Source organism: Mastomys coucha, unplaced genomic scaffold (assembly GCF_008632895.1).
Source record: "Mastomys coucha isolate ucsf_1 unplaced genomic scaffold, UCSF_Mcou_1 pScaffold22, whole genome shotgun sequence".
NCBI classification, from domain to species: Eukaryota; Metazoa; Chordata; class Mammalia; order Rodentia; family Muridae; genus Mastomys; species Mastomys coucha.
The window spans coordinates 114,448,261-114,461,647 of NW_022196905.1; the positions used below are offsets into that span (position 1 = coordinate 114,448,261).

The 13,387-nt window shown below is 46.4% G+C and overlaps 2 pseudogenes; both read right to left on the reverse strand.

The window, feature by feature from the left end:
• Positions 1-251: 251 nt before the first annotated feature.
• Positions 252-4,474, reverse strand: LOC116104631 (annotated as a pseudogene).
• On the reverse strand, positions 2,227-3,164 carry LOC116068330 (annotated as a pseudogene).
• Positions 4,475-13,387: the final 8,913 nt, after the last annotated feature.

Below are 13,387 nucleotides of genomic sequence, written 5' to 3' on the forward strand. Positions count from 1 at the left end.
ACACACATGTGAACACCTATATGAAAAACACACACACAGGGGCACACACACACACACCTACACACACATACATGGGCACACACATACATGGGCACACACACGGGCACACACACATGGGCACACACATACACACATGGGCACACACACACATACATGGGCACACACACACACGCACACACACACATGGGCACACACACACACACACAGAGGTGGAACTAGAAGGAAGGATGAAGGCAGGCAGAAGGGGGATCTCAGGCTCTGTGGCAGTCTGCCTTACTCAGGACATCAAAGGCTGGAAGCACATCAAACTCCACCTCCTGATGAAGGTGGGGGGCGCTCAGCTTGAAGCTCAGAGCCTGGGCGTTGGGCCACCATGAACTCTGGACTTCAAACTTCACTCCAAAATGTTTCTTACACTGAGGCTCGTACAGCTGTTTCTTAATTTCCTTGATGAACTCTCCCCGTTGGTTTAACTGATCCTCAAAACCTGTCAGATTGTCATGGAACACCACCAGGTCAGCGTCTGAACTGCCCCTGAGCGAGGTGCCTTTGCCTGAGGAGCCACCCTGAAAGACAAAAGTGAGAATGACAAGAGACAGGGAGAGCCATGCTGGGCAGTCCAGATGTTGAGCAGCCTAAAAGTCAAACACTGAGGGTGATGGGTAGATGGATAGAGCAAGCTGCCACACGTGTAGTGGAATACTAGTCAACCCTGAAGAGTGACATCAGAATCTATGTAGGAAAATAGAGTGTTCTGGGTCTCCTCATGGTATAGAAGATAAGCCAGACTGTGAAGGGAAACTCCTCATTTATCCGTGGAGTCTATATCTGTGTGTGCGAGTGTGTGCGAGTGTGTGTGTGTGTGTGTGTGTGTGTGTGTGTGTGTGTCTGTATGTGTGAGAGAGGAGGGACTGTGTATAGCAATTGGGCGAGGGTCTAAAGGAAATGAGCAAGGAAGAGTAATGGGTAGGACACTATAGCACATTTTCTCTCATGTAGAGTCCACATTAGCTGGACACATGTGACATGCAATCAGAGAGGGACTCTCTGGGTAGGGTCTGGTGTGAGATAAAGGATAGCAGAGATTGGAAAGAGACTATGACTAAATTAATAAGATATATGAAAATGTAGCCATGTTCCTATTGTTAGTTTGGAGGAAATATGTGCAAATGACATTATTTTCTTTCTTTCTTCCTTTCTTTTTCTTTCTTTCTTTCTTTTTTTGGAAGAACCTCAAAGGCACCCTTTATTCCACTCTCCTCCCATTTTCAGGGTGGGATTTCACCTGAAGTTGGTACTCCAGCTAGTTTGGTCAATGGCTTAGATGCTCACCTTGCCCTGTTTCCTTGGCATAAGCTGTGCTAGAAGCAGGCTCAAAGGTTCACGACTCAACAAATAATAAATCCACTACATCTGGGTTCCCAGCCTCACAGCCAGGGAGGGACTGTATTTCTATTCACTATTTAAAAAAGCAGACCCACCTCAATAACATGTAAAAAAAAATTCTCAAGTATATTCAAGTGTTGACCATGCCCATACAGTTTTTTAAATATCTGGTTTTCATCTTTTTCCTATTGCTAAAATTCCTTTTTTGTTCGCATTATCTTTTTTGATTGCTTCTTAGTATTAAAAATGAAACAAAACAAAAACCCAAAGATGTGGGTTTGTTGTACACATTAGCAGGTCCATACAGGAAAACACACAAAAGTTTATATACCATTTAAAATACAGCTTCAAGTATAAAGAATTCTTTTTACCATGCCTACTTCAAGGTTAGCTGACCTAGGACAACACAAGTTGACTCCTTCAGCCTTTACCTTCACACCATTTAACAGTGACAACTAAAAAAACCCAACATTTAATAGATCAAACACACAGTGGTTACTCTGTCCCACCCACCCACCTTGAGTTGCAGAACCCTTTCATAATTTCTTCCCCATTAATTGAGCGGGGAAGAAGAGTCTACAAAAATCATGCTGTAGCAATGTATCCCCTCAGAAAACTGAAATTTGTCAAGAGTTTAATGTGCTTCAGGGGAAATCCTACTGGAATAAATAATGATGGTTATTTTCTAGTAAATATGGAGTGAAAAATAATTTGTACCCTAATCTGAGGTATAATCCCACTGTTTAGGGACACAACTGCTATACACTTGACAACTATAGCAATCACTCAGAACACCCGCAGAAAGCCCGTGACATTTGGCCACATCAGAACGAATGTCTTTCAAAGTTCATCGTGGTTTTAGGTAAGATTTTCTCCATAATTGGTCGCTTGGCTTCCCACGAACAATTTCCAGTTGTCTAGAATCTCCTCCTTCGTTAGCATCTCATCCTTGTTTTTTGTCTGACTCGTACACCAGATGCCTGGCCTCGGCCTGGGCATGGTCGTAGTCCTGAGTGAGGATCCAGTGGCGAATCTCATCCTTGTCCATATCTCAGAAATCATTGAACTGCTCCCGTTCGGACAAAATCCAGTCTGGCTCAGGGCGATTGTCCTCGTAGGAAAACATGTCTGCGATGTACTCATCCTGGTCCACAAAACCATCCCCGTTCTTGACGATGTCCTCCAGGGTTTCCAGAACTACAATCTCCTTCATATGTTCAAACTCCTCTGGGTGCAGAAAGACAGTGAACTCCTCCCGAGTAGCTGTCAGGTCTCCATCAAGGTTTGAAGCCTTAAACCTCCTCTCATCTCGTGACAGCATCTTTTTAAAGGTGTGATGACCAGAGCTATCTTGGAATTCAGCGGGGTTTCCCAGGTAGTAGCCATAGGTAGCCTGCTTGTATTCTTCCCAGGAGATCTTTTCGTCTTTGTCCCTATCATAATCCTTCCAGACTTTAGCGACATTATCACAGATGTATCTTTTCTGTACCCGTTTGATCCAAACTTTGAGCTCCTCAGTAGTAACAAGGCCATCACCATTACTGTCAATTCGATCAACAATCTTCCGGGCTTAGCTGATCGAAGGTCTTGGAGTCCTCCTTGCCCAGGAAGGCCTCATGATCGCACTGGAAGCTCTGGTTGTCCTCGGACGGCCACTCGCCCAGCTCTGAATACGGCCGGACCATGCGCTCCTTGCGCACTGTGGGCTTTGCCCCCATTGCCAACACCAGCGCCAGCAGCAGCCCCAGGGCGAGTCCCAGGTGGTCACCGCATGCCATGGTCGCGAGCAAAGGGAGGTTGCGGGGCAGTGGGGGCCCCCAGCGCCCCAGCTGCTGCGCACCGAGGGGCGCGCCCCGCTGACTCGAGGAGGCTCAGGCCATCCCACTCAAGTGCTCATTGGCCACGGTCGCCAGCCCCGGTGGTGGGCGCGGGGCTCCAACATAATTTTCTTGTAAGAAAATTGCCTTGTGTAATATAGAATAGCATATAAATTCATAGATGAACTGAAAAAGTAATAAAGTGATCCAAATCTGTAAAACAAATATCTTAAAAAGAAGAATTTGTACTGAGAAGAGCCTCCCTAAATAAAATGCTGAGAATCATCACTAACACACATGAGCACCAGCCACTGTTGAGAAAGGGCATGACAAATTATCACATCTGTGGATGGAGAGGTGGGACAGTAAAAGTCCCTGCTGTTCGTGTGGATGACCTCAGTGTAGTTCCCAGCACCCAAGTAGGCCAGCTCAGAGCCACCTGTGTAACTGCAGCTCTAAGGGATCTAACACCCACTTTTCAATCCTGACCGAACCTGTACTAACGCATACAGAGCCCCCACTCACAACTAAAAATACAAGAATGAAATCAACTAAAAACAAAGGGGAAGAAAAGAAGACAACTTTGTTTCTGATTCCTTTCAGAGCCTGAGAGTTAGGTACCATTGTCATGAAATGCGATTTGACAGACCCGGAACTGAGCCCAGAGAGGATCCATCAATCCAGTCACACAGCAGGAGTCCTGGTCTGTCCTGTGCCACATCTGACTTAGTCTATGTGTCCTTGCCATCCCAGGGTGTGGACTGAGAACACTGGGCATGGAGAAGGTGGATAAGTTACCCTGTGTCACACAGCAGTGCAAAGATTGGATCCTCCCACCTGCTACTCTCCAGCAAACTGGTTACCTGAACTGGGCCTCAGTTTCCCTGACTCTGAAATGGTCGTGGCCTGGGAGTGGGGAACATATACTGTAGCTGAGGCTCCTTTTCCAATACAGATGTGGGGCTTGAAGGGCAGAACCCACCGCCCAGCTGTGATCAGAGTTGAAGAGGAGGGATCAGGGCTGGAGCCTGCCTTCTGAGAGTCCTCTCCCACCCCATCTCGGTCAGCTCAGGCTGAGGAGGGCTCACCTTCACCACATTGGAGACCCTCACTTGGTGAGCAGCACCTTGGAAGCATCTCTCCTTCAGGAAGTCACGCATGACCTTGAAGGCTGATTTGACATGAGCACCAAAGGGGGTATCCGGAAGGAGGTAATCCTCTATGAACTTGTCCAGCTTCTAGGCTGAGTTTCTGCTCAGTCTGTACCCCATGATAGCTCTGGAGCTTTTGCCTGCTGGTCCTGTGTCTTTCAGCCTAGCTGAACCAGGAGCAGGATTTTCAGTTTCGATTTCCCAAGTAGGGTGGAGCTATGCAAATAGGCCAGGCCCAGGCAGCCAATGGCTTCAGAGCTTCTGACCAGGTACCTCCAAGCCTGAGCTTTCTTAGAATCCTACCCAAGGAAGAATGCATAAGGAAACTTGTTGGGCTCTATTTGGCCCTGGTTTGGGCCTTGAGGACAAACCTGAGCCTGGCTCGAGTTTTGTAAACTGTCTCAGTCACTTCCATACTGGAGTGACTCAGCACAACCTGATTAAGCCTGCCATTGCCTAGCTCCTGCTGACGTAGAGTAACTGTTGTTTCCATTAGTCACCCCATACCCTCCTTCATCAACTTTCCCCTCCCCTACATCATCTCACCTCAGCAGAAAATTCTGCCTCCTCTCTCAGACCTTTATAAAGAAAAGATTGATACAATAAAACGAGTTCCTGCTTGGAAAGACTCCGGCTTGGGGTGGTTATTCTCCGGAGGCAGGAGATCTGAGCAGTGACACTCATTATCCGGCTCTGCTGGACCGGGTTCTCTCCCTCTCTCGCCTTGTTCTGTCGGCAGAGAGCCTGCCCGGCAGAAACTGATCTGGCTTTCCCAGGTTTTCTTCTGGCAAAAGCTGTTACATGACATGTTTTAGGAGCAATTTGTACACGATGGAGAAGAAGGGAAACTGAGTCAGGAAACTGGAAAAGGTGGCTGGTGGCACCTGAGCTCAGCTTCTAGCTTTTGCAAACTGCGTGTTTTTTTCTTTTTAAGAGCAGCACCTAAACAGGCTTTGTTTTTTCCTTTACCTCTGGACCCGCAATTCTAGGACTACAGACAATTCTAACAGAAAGCTCAGACTTCCCAGAAGCCCCCTCTCCTACTCACATCCTACATTTTCTCCTGTGGTGCTGGGGGGGTGGGGTGAGGGTGGGGTGGGACCCAGGGCATTCTCAAGGGTGAAGTACAGGCTGTACCACCAAGCTGGGGACAGGACAGGTCAGCATTGGATGTTACAGTGAGCTGTCTTTCAGGGCCACGGCAAGGATGACAGTCAACCTTTGGGTGGCACAGTTCCTGATGAACACTCATGGAGCCACCACCCAAGGCCGCATCAAAGCAATTTGATGCCCTCCAAGCCCTCCCTTCTTATCTCTTGTTTAGAGTTTTTCACTTCATGGTTGTTGTGGTCTTCTGCCGCGGACTGGGGTTTCTTGCGGGGTCCCTTATTCCACGGGACGATGGGTTCTGGCCAGTTGGGCACGGGATTCGGCTTTGACAAACAGACTACACACGGGTGGTGTAAAATCTGAGTGTATTTCTTTTAAAATAACATGAGGCTTTTACAATCATTGCAAAAGAGAAATGAAAAATCTGGCAGCTCAACAGTTGAGGTACCTCTGAGGCTATCTAAAACATACTGGGTCTAAAACAGCAGCTATCTCCTCTGAACTGGTGCTGTATCCCCCGGGCCCAAGTGCTCTGGGCCCGGGGGACTGCAAGAGATACATGAATCTGAGTCCTAGCCCATCTAAATTCTAGTGCTAGTCCTGCATGTGAGTCCAAGTCCTTCTTCTTCCAGTCTTAGTGCTAGACTGAAGTCACGTAGGCAAGAGACCCCCACACACCCAGGTCAGCAGGGTCTGGTAGCTAGGTGTGAAGCAGGAGGAAGAGGGGTGGAGCCCTCTCTGTTGAGGTATTCTTATGCTAATTCTCTGGTTCTTGCTAGAGGCAGGCAGAAGAAAATCTTGACCTAACACTTTCAGCTAATGTCTTAGAGTGAGAGAAACCTTTCAATTACTTTCTAGTACTTAAAACATTAAACTAAGATAGTTGGAAACATTGGTGAAGGTCAGAAAGCAATGTCCGAATTTTCTCTTGCTAGCTGTAAGAATATGATATCTTAGTGAGTTCCTAACACACAAGTACGAAGACATATCTGGGCCACCTCTGAGTTTGGGGTGCCAGGCAACAATGCGGAGGCAGGAGGCTGACTTTCCTTGAAGTTTTCGCCTCAAATACCACCATCACGCAAGTGTGCGTGACAGTCTTCCTTTGAAGCTAAGGCTGGACCTGAACTCATGATTCCTCTAGGTTGGTCCCCTCAGTGCTCACATTATAGTGTGGCCATGGTGCCTAGCTGTCCCCATTCTTCTACCTGGCTTAATAGTGTCTTCTGTAATATATGTTAACTTATACCTAAGGCAAAATGTCACCATGAGGGCTCAGGAAGCTGAGATAATAGATAGTGCTAAGCTCAGCTGCCATCACTCAGCATGACTATCAGTTTACTGTGTTGTGCTCCTGTAAATATACAGAAAAAGATCCAGAAGAGGATGAAGGATTTGTTCCTTAGAAAATCAACACTGTGGGGCTGGAGACTTGTGGAGAGCTGCGATGTGCCATGCTTTAAAGATGGCGCAGGCTCCCGCCTTCCGCTAGCCCAATAGCGAGCACTCTCAGTGACAAGCAAGTCCTTAATTGGCTGTGCTTGCCAGTCGCGCCTGCTTTCGCATAAGAGTGGCCTATCTGCTTTACCTACGTGGCTCCCAGGGGTTGGTTGGGCAGGAGTACTTAAGCCTACGCGGGCTTTTCCCCAGGATCAGAAGATTATTTTCAAGGATCCTGAATAAAACTGCATCAAGAAGAGCTCAAAGAGTCGCATCTTTTTTGCCAGTCAAGAGGGACGCGTCAAGTGGTGGTCCAGACGGACAGGGAACTCACTCCTCCTTCACCCGAGAAGGCTCAGAACTTCTTGCAGTGAGGGCAGCGCTGGTAAGTTCCCAAGGTAAGGTGGGACCATTAAAGGCTGCAGAATTGAGTGGCAATAAAGTCTCATGTATTGAGCAAGGAAGTTCGCAGCAGTAGCGAGCCGAAAATAACTAAAGCTTCCCAGTAGAGTGGACTAGAGGGAAAATGAAAGTAACTAAAGTTTTGCGGTGGAGCGGACTAGAGGGAAAGTGAAAGTAACTATGGGCGCTTCACATTCGCACCCAATTTTCTTGGCTCTACAAGAGCTGCTTTTGTCTAAAAATCTAAAGATCAGGAAGAGCACCCTGGAAAGGTTTTTGAGCGAGTGCGATACCATTGCACCCTGGTTCGCGTTTTTGGGATACTTGACTTTTGAGTGTTGGGATAAACTAGGGAAGGACCTGGATTTTGCCTGGGGCCAGAGAACGCTTAAATCAGGGGTAAGATCAGTGTGGAGACTTGTTAGGAGCTGTCTGGAGGATCAGAGGTGCTGTAAGGCAGTCGAGGAGGGACAGACCACCTTAGAAATGCTAAAAGAGGAACGCTCGGTTAACTCGAGCGGGAGGGAGGATTCTGACATGAACTGGTCGGATACTGATGAAGAACTTCAGGCTCTGATTAAAAGGGTAGAGAAACATTCTCTGAAGGGAAGAAAGAAGAGGGAAGTAGGTAAAGACCCAGAGACAACTGCGGGGCCACCAGGGGGAGTGCCTTCCACTCCTCTGCCATATAATGACCCAAGTGCCCCCATTGGAGGCTTGGGACATTCAATCTGACCAGAGGTGTGGAGAACAGTGAGATCGGAGCTACAGCTTGCTTGCCCAGTATTCCAGGACACTCAGGGTAATTGCTATGAGGAGCCTCTCGATTTTAAGGTCATCAAATCCTTGGCCAAATCAGTTAGAATGTATGGCATAACTGCCTCGTTCACCTTGGCCCAAGTAGAAGCATTGAATAGGCATTGTATGACACCAAGTGATTGGAGTGGGTTAGCTCGAGCTTGCCTGAGCCCAGGACAATATTCAGATTGGAAAGCATTCCTCATTGAGTATGCTACAGAACAGGCTGCTACCAATCAGAGGAATGGTAATCCTGCTTGGGATAGGGACATGTTGCTAAGACAAGGAAAGTTTGCCAATCAGCAGACAGGGTATCCTATGCAGGTTTTTGAACAAGTCAATCAGATTGCCGTAAAGGCATGGAAGTCTTTACCCAGTAAAGGAGAAGTAAATGGCAGCCTTACTAAGATTTTGCAGGGCCCCATGGAGCCGTTCTCTGACTTTGTAGTGAGGTTAGTGGAGGCAGCAGGGAGGATTTTTGGGGATCCTGATGCCGCTATGCCCCTTATAAAACAGTTAGTGTATGAACAATGTACAAAAGAATGTAGAGCTGCTATTACTCCTTTTAAGAATAAGGGACTTGAAGTATGGATGAAGGTCTGCAGAGAGCTGGGGGGGCCATTAACTAATGCTGACCTTGCAGCCTCAGTAGTTCAGCTGACTCAGAATAAAGGAGGAAGTTCTGGCTCTTGCTTCAAATGTGGAAAGATGGGACACCTCAAAAGGCAATGTCCTGAAAGAAGAAGTACAGAGAGCACAGGAAACAACCAGTGCCCTAGACAGCCTGGACTATGCCCCAAATCTAAGAAAGGGAACCATTGGGCCAATGAATGTCACTCCATTAAGGATATTAATGGGCAACCCCTTATTCAAGGCTATGGTGGAGCCCATCCAAAAAACAGACAGCGGGGCCCACGACCCCAGGGCCCGCAAATATATGGGGCAGTAGAGAATCAGGACAGAGAACAGAGTCAAGAGAGGTGGCCAACCCTCCGTCATCCGAGGGATTGTGGAGAGCCACTGCAGGTTCAGCAGGATTGGACCTCTGCTCCACCACCAGACTCATATTAACACCCCAAATGGGGGTCCAGTTAATTGAGACAGACTTTAAAGGACCCCTTGAGCCTGGCACAGTTGGCTTACTGCTAGGAAGATCATCGTTGGCTTTGAGAGGACTTATTGTACATCCTGGGGTCATAGATCCAGATTATACAGGAGTGGTCAAGATCATGGTAGCTTCCCCACGCTGGGTAACTACTATTTCTCCTAAAGATAGAATAGCCCAATTAGTTATTTTACCAAGTCTGCATGACCACTATGCTGCAAAGGATCAAGAAAGAGGAAAAGGAGGTTTTGGATCCATGGGAACAGATTTAACTTTTCTGTCCCTAGATCTAGACCAGCGTCCTGTGCTAGATTTGAAAATAGATGGGAAAAAGATTCTAGGTCTTTTGGATACAGGAGCAGACAGAAGTATAATAGCTAAGAAATATTGGCCTTCAGGTTGGCCTGTGCAAGCTTCTTCACAAACTTTGCAAGGACTTGGTTATGCAAAAGCTCCGGATATGAGTGCAAGGCAGTTGAAATGGCAAGATCAGGAGGGACATTCTGGAGTTATGCAATCCTATGTGTTGGAACTTCCTATTTCCCTCTGGGGAAGGGATCTTTTGAAAGATATGGGGTTTAAGTTGAGCAATGAGTATTATGACTCCACCCGACACATGATGCAAGATATGGGTCACGTTCCAGGTTTTGGAATAGGGAAGTATCTGCAAGGGCGTAGAAGTCCTATACCCACTCAACAGAGACAAAAGAGACAGGGCCTGGGTTTTTCCTAGGGGCCGCTGAGGAAGGCATCCCCATAACTTGGAAGACAGAGGAGCCAGTGTGGATTCCTCAGTGGCCACTTTCCTCTGAAAAGTTAAGCGCTGCCAAAGAGTTGGTGGCTGAACAGATGTCCCTAAAGCATATAAAACCATCTGTTTCTCCCTGGAATATACCTATTTTTGTTATCAAAAAGAAATCAGGGAAATGGAGATTGCTGCATGATCTGCGAGCAATTAATCAACAAATGCAGATCATGGGCCCAGTGCATCAAGGGTTACCACTTTTATCATCTTTGCCAGCCTCCTGGGCTGTAATAGTAATAGATATAAAGGATTGCTTTTTCTCCATTCCTTTGTATGCAAAGAATAGTGAAAGATTTGCTTTTACAGTCCCTTCATGTAATCATGAAGAACCTGATCAGAGATTTGAATGGGTGATTTTACCACAAGGCATGGCTAATAGTCCTACTATGTGTCAGCTCTATGTCAGTGAAGCCATTGCTCCTTTGAGATGAAAATATCCTGCATTAAATTGTGCCCATTATATGGACGATATCCTGCTAGCAGCTAAAAGTGAGCAAATTTTAGATCAAGCCTATGGAGAATTGATTAAGTTACTAGAGAAGAAAGGATTGTTTATTGCCCCTGAGAAGGTTCTAAAGAATGAAGTAGTAAATTATTTAGGAGCTAAGGTAGATAAGAAGCAAATTATGCCTCAGAAATTTGAATTAAGAAAGGATAGTTTGAACACCTTAAATGATTTTCAAAAGTTGTTGGGGGATATTAATTGGGTTAGATGTTATTTGAAATTGCCAAATTATGAATTGAAGCCCTTGTGTAATATTTTGGTAGGAGATTCGGCCCTTGATTTCCCCTAGGCAATTGACAGATGAAGCAAGAAAGGCCTTATGTAAAGTGGAGGAAAGGCTACAGAGCGCCTTTCTACAAAGATGGCAGGAAGGTCAACCCATCACGTTATGTATATTTGCCACCTATAGCCAACCTACAGGATTGTTATGGCAAGAAGGACCACTGTTATGGATTTATCCAAAGGTGTCACCAGCCAAGTCCATAGAGCATTATCCAACCACTGTGGCTGCTCTAGCCTTATATGGTGTCCAGCAATGTTTGCAGTTTTTTGGAGTTACACCTGCCAGTATAATAGTACCTTATTCTAGTCATCAGATTAAGATTTTATATGGTACTATAGACGATTGGGCTACTTTACAATGTGGTTTTGATGGAGTGGTTGATAATCACTATCCAAAACATCCCTTGTTGTCATTTTTTAAGGAACATCCTGTGATTTTTCCAAAAATTACCTCTGCGTCTCCCCTTAAGGGGGCGTCAAATGTTTTCACTGATGGTTCAAAGACAGGCTGTGGGGCCTATATGGTAGAAAAGCAGGAGCCTGTATCATGTCAGTTTCAACCAGGCTCTCCCCAAATTGTGGAATTGAAAATTGTAGTGTAAGTGTTTAGAAGATGTCAATTTGCATTTAATTTGATTTCAGATTCAGCATATGTGGTTAATGCAGTAAAAATTTTAGAGATAGCAGGCCCTATTAAGATTAGTAGTACTGTATATGCCTTATTACAAGAGTTACAAGATTTAATTTGGCAAAGGAAAAGGTGTTTTTATATTCAACATATTAGGGCACATACAGGCTTGCCTGGACCATTGAGTGAAGGTAATAATATGGTTGACCAATGGACAAGGATGGAATGTATTTTCCTGAGCTTGTCCTTAGATCAAGCCAGACAATTCCATCAAAACTTTCATGTGAATTCGAGAACTTTGCAACAGAAATTCCACTTGTCTAGAGCAGATGCCAGACAGGTGGTCCTGGATTGTCCCCAGTGTGTGATTCATCATCACCCACCCAGTGTGGGAGTGAACCCTAAAGGGTTGATTCCACTTAAGATCTGGCAAATGGATGTAACACACATTTCAGAGTTTGGAACTTTAAAATATGTCCATGTCTCTGTGGATACCTGTTCAGGTGTCATTCATGCTACACCCTTGAGTGGAGAAAAGGCTTGCAATATCATAGAGCATTGCTTGGAAGCCTGGGCTGCGTGGGGAAAGCCACAGCAGCTGAAAACAGATAATGGGCCAGCCTACACAGTTCAGACTTTTGCTTCCTTCTGTAAACAGATGGAGGTACAACTTAATCATGGATTACCCTATAATCCTCGAGGACAAGGACTTGTGGAGCGTGCTCATCGCACCTTGAAAGAATGTTTGCAAAAACAAAAAGGGGGAATAGGCCAAGGCCGCACCCCTAAGGAAAGAATATCCCTAGCCCTTTTTACCCTTAAGTTTTTAAATTTGGATATGGATGGCCTTTCCGTGGCTGATCATCACCAACGTCAAAGAGGATCCTTGAAGGGTTATGTAAAATGGAAGGATGTGCTTACTGGATCGTGGCATGGCCCTGATCCAGTGTTGGCATGGGTGAGAGGTTCTGTTTGTGTTTTTCCCAAGGATCGTCAAGGACCCTTGTGGGTCCCGGAGAGGCTTGTAAGGAAGTGTCATCATGAGGGGTCTACTGGTGCTGCTGGTGGTCATCAGCCTGAAGTGGATTCCAGTGCAGCCAGAATTGAGATGGGGGATCCTGTCAGTGTTCCCAAGACCTATGCTGATACACCATAATGCTAGAGTGTTTCCCCGCTTTTTTAGTAATGGGTGGGAATGGGGGCCATGGTGGGTCTCTTGTTGCTGATCTCCTTTGTGGGCCTGTGGTGTATTTGCAAGATCAGGTTCACTCAAAAGGCATAATGCAGCTATGATTGTGCAAGCTTTTACAGCCATTGAGGCAAGACAGTTCCCCCAGGCATGGCTAACAGTCATGTATCAGTGATCGTCCATCACGCTCAGGCTGTAAGGCAGAGCACTGCACTTGGGATACAGTGTTTGCTGCTAGTGGTCTCAAGAAGAGCATGTCTGATTGATGCAGTTTGATACCACCCTTTCCCCCAATTCTCCCATTCATTCCTGCCTCTGGAAAAATGGTATCGGGCGGGTCTGGCTTGGACTGGGTGGGTGACACCTGGCGAAGAGCCTGTACAATGTCCCCACTTTATTCACCAGAGATCAGACCTCTACTCTTGCCTGTTTCGTAAAACAAAAAAGAGGGAACTGTGGAGAGCTGCGATGTGCCGTGCTTTAAAGATGGCGCAGGCTCCTGCCTTCCGCTAGCCCAACAGCAAGCACTGTCAGTGACAAGCAAGTCCTTAATTGGCTGTGCTTGCCAGTTGGGCCTGCTTTCACATAAGAGTGGCCTAACTGCTTTACCTACATGGCTCCCAGGGGTTGGTTGGGCAGGAGTACATAAGCCTGCGTGGGCTTTTCCCTGGGATCAGAAGATTGTTTTCAAGGATCCTGAATAAAACCACATTAAGAAGAGCTCAAAGAGTCGCGTCTTTTTGCCAGTCGAGAGGAATGCGTCAGAGAC